The sequence below is a fragment of the Nanorana parkeri genome, unplaced genomic scaffold (genome assembly GCF_000935625.1).
Source record: "Nanorana parkeri isolate BGI_ZX_2015 unplaced genomic scaffold, ASM93562v1 scaffold238, whole genome shotgun sequence".
NCBI classification, from domain to species: domain Eukaryota; kingdom Metazoa; phylum Chordata; class Amphibia; order Anura; family Dicroglossidae; genus Nanorana; species Nanorana parkeri.
The window spans coordinates 181,742-185,532 of record NW_017306506.1 but is presented as its reverse complement, the minus strand read 5'-3'; the positions used below and the strand labels follow the sequence as shown (position 1 = coordinate 185,532).

At 42.0% G+C, this 3,791-nt stretch overlaps 1 protein-coding gene across 1 annotated transcript in view; it reads left to right on the top strand.

Moving 5' to 3' along the window:
* Positions 1-3,791, top strand: part of LOC108787012 (guanylate cyclase soluble subunit beta-2-like) — a 44,038-nt gene that overhangs the window by 22,069 nt on the left and 18,178 nt on the right. The window lies entirely within an intron of this gene.

Below are 3,791 nucleotides of genomic sequence, written 5' to 3'. Positions count from 1 at the left end.
GGAGCACAGATACTTAATAGTAAATTAATAAATAAAAAAAAGAAAAGAAGCTACATGTACACAAAGCTACATGCAAACACAGGCACATATATGGACTTTTAAATTTAGGGGTAGCATACACTTTAAGCTGGCTGTCAGCATGGCCCTCCTGCTTCCATGCAGCTATAGAGAGCCTCTTTCTCTTTGTTCCAAGTCTCTTCTCTCTGGGAACTTTAATAGGCAGGTCTAAAGGGTAAGTACCTTCCCTCCCAAATTAACCCCTGATTAGTTCTGCCCAAGGTGGACTCCCTAATATATACAGTAAATTAGTGTTCTTGTGTATAACACTGCATTAATGTATATCTGGCCAATGCTAAAGCTGAATAGATGTATATTTGTTTTGCAGAAGTTTAGCTGGTGTTCAGGATACATTTATGACTTATGAAGTTTATGACGATGTAATTACAATACGAATGGTTAAAGAAGCTTCCAATATGCTTAGTAAGTGCTCTGTTATTGTTATTTTGGAATACAGCTTTGATTTAACTTGTTTTATCACCACAAAAAAACTAAAGCCTTGATGTTTACTCCATGTGCAAGGTTTAAAGTGTAAACTTCCTTACACTATCCACCCCTTACCACCTCCTCTTGCCGGTGATCCCTACCTGTCCTGCCCTTCCGGTGTTTCTTCCATATTTTCCAATACTCCTACCTTCCATTTCTTGATTCACTTTCTCCGATATTGATATGCTCCTCCTGCCCACTTTTACCTAATCTATCCCTAATTTGATGCACTTCCTTTTTCTTTCTCATGTTACTTCCCTGTCTCTGATTCACCTAGTTCTCTTTCCACTCTTGTAGCCCCCACACACAACATCTCCAGGCTGATTGACCTGAAACCAGTCAATCTATCACCAGATGCTGAGGGCAGATGTAATGGAATAATTTGCCATTGCCATATAAAAATGAAAATTAAAGTACAATAGTAAAACTATTACTGTATGTGTTCCATTGGGGAGATTAACTTTTATTGAATTCTCTCCAAAGTGAGGGGAAACTCATCCTGGACAGCTGTAGAAGATTTCCCCTCTTTTTGTGTCCCAGTGACAACTATAAATTTTGGATTTCTCATCACTTTTTGCCATAGTAATAATGGTCACCGGGACAAATAGAAAGTGTGAATCTTTCCAGCAAGGACAGAGACAGCAATTAAAACCTTACCAAGGAGTTTTGGCTTTAGACACACTTTAGCTCTGTACCGTACCGTTCAACAGTATAAATGTATCATTATATTTTCAGAAGTATCAGAGGAAGAAGTTTTAAAGCTGTTTGGACAGTATTTCTTTTCCTTTTGTAAGAAGTCTGGATATGACAGAATGTTGAGAACATTGGGGGGAAATCTAATGGAATTTATTGAGAATCTAGACGCCCTTCACAGTTTTCTGACACTCTCTTATAAGGTAATGCTTAATATAACATTCTATGTGTTATTCATTGAACTCCATAAGTAATGTTTATTACGCCCACCTTTTTTTTTTTGGCTTTACTTCTCATGTGTCACCGGAGCAGATTTACTAATGGACTTGTTAGAATACACATTATTGTATCTAGGACTTGGATAAAATAGGGGGGTGGGCAACAATATGGCAGATGAGGTTGAATGTCGATAAATGTAAAGTAATGCACTTTGGGGTTAAAAATAGACAAGCAGAATACACATTAATGGGAACTCCACTAGGGAAGTCAGAGATGGAAAAGGGGGTCATTGTAGGCCGCAGATTGAATAATAGCTTGCAGTGCCAGGCTGCGGTAAACAAAGCGAGCAGAGTACTGTCTTGTATTAAAAAGGGAATGTACTGTAGGGACAAAGCAATAATTTTGCCACTTTATAGATCACTAGTTCGGCCTCATCTGGAGTATGCGGTCCAGTTTTGGTCACCAATACACAGGAAGGATGTCCCGGAGCTGGAGAGAGTCCAGAGAAGCGCAACTAAACTAATTAAGGGGATGGAGGACCAAAGCTATGAGACAAGATTACTAAACTTAAACATGTTCACGCTGGAAGTGAGGAGATTAAGGGGGGACATGATTTTGATGTACAAGATGTTCAATGGTGATAGCAACATCAGCAACAAACGTTTTATGGTAAACTCCATAACAAGGACTAGAGGTCACCACCTAAAACTGGTGGAGAAAAGATTTAAGCACAAGGGGCATAGGGGCTTCTTTTCAATTAGAGCAGTTAGGGTCTGGAACTCTCTTCCACAAGCAGTGGTATCAGTGTAGAGTGTTGAATCATTCAAAATACATTTGGAGAATTTCCTCAGAGACCGGAACATACAGAGGTACAGGTACTATTAAAAATAAGATCACATGGGGACTAGTACACATGCAGAATCACAAACATACACAAAATAGGTTGAACTTGATGGACCTGTGTCTTTATTCAACCTCAAATACTATGTAACTATTACAACAACTCCTGCAGTATACATTTTTGGTCAGTAGATGGCAGTGTTGATAAGTTCTGTTATATCTATGGTATATACTCTGTTGTATTGAATAAGGTAGAGAATAAAGCTGTGGCTTCCTTCCTGTTTTCCAAGCCATGTGCAGCATGCATATCTGACTGTGTGCTTGCATTTCTCTGTGAGACTGTGCAAGAAGTTCCAACAGTACTCTCATGACCCAAACTCAGCATCTAGCAGGCTACTGTCTAACATATGCTGACAGTGCAGAGCCGTTCTGCAGCCAGGATGGATGCTGACAATATTGTTGGGATTTACCCTGCTGCCTGATTGTCAGAGTCAGCCAGCTGTGCCCAGAGCAAGCTCTAGAGCCAGAGCCGGCTGTGCCCGCCCCTTCCCCTGTCTGTCCGTCCATTGAGCACTGGAGTAACAGAAAGGTGAGGTGGGAATCACTGTCTGCAGGGAGAAGTCGTGAGCTGAGTGATCAGCAGTTTGTGATTGCTCAGCTCTCGATCTTTAGAGCCGGTGTGTGACAGCTGCGTTGTCACTAGGGATGCACAGATACTTTTCGAGTACCAATGCAGATACTTGGCATTTTCATGAGAACTACCCGGGTTGCAGCGGTTGCAGCTGGGACCTGGCTCTGGCACTCCACCACTGCCCTGAAATAATTAGTCTGTATTGTTTTAGAAAAACTGTAACATGACAATAAACAAAAATGTATCAGTACTCGTACTTGTAAGTACTCAGCAAGTACCAGTACTCGTACTCACAAAACTGGTATCTGTGCATCCCTTTATTTATATTTATAAAAACAAAATCACACATTAAAACAGAGATGTACAAATCCCAGGCGCTCCGTGTGCTCCTTACAAATGACAGCTGCCTACTAATTTTTGAAATTTTCTCTAGTCTAGTCTTGGAGCTCAAAAGTATCGGTACATGTACTCATACTTGTACCGAGTACTGTACTTGGTATCTGTACAACCCTAGTTGTCACCCACTGACTCAACCCATTGGGAAGAGTATATTTTACTCTCCCACTACTTCTTCTTTAACTGTTATGATACAGAGGCTTCCTACAATTCCGATACAGGAGTCCTACAATTCCTTGCAGCTTATGAGAGCACACCTCCACTCAGGGGCGTATCTGCCACGAGGCAAACAAGGCGTTTGCCTGGAGCGGCAGATTCGCTGAGGGCGGCACTGCGAGGGTTACAGACCTGGATGCGATGACGCGGACGTCGGCCTGGAGTGGATTGTTTTGCGTCGCCGTTGTTTTGCAGTGAGTCTGTAAGCCCGGGGGAGCGGCTGTCCACGGAGCGACGGGTCCGTCCGGGGGGG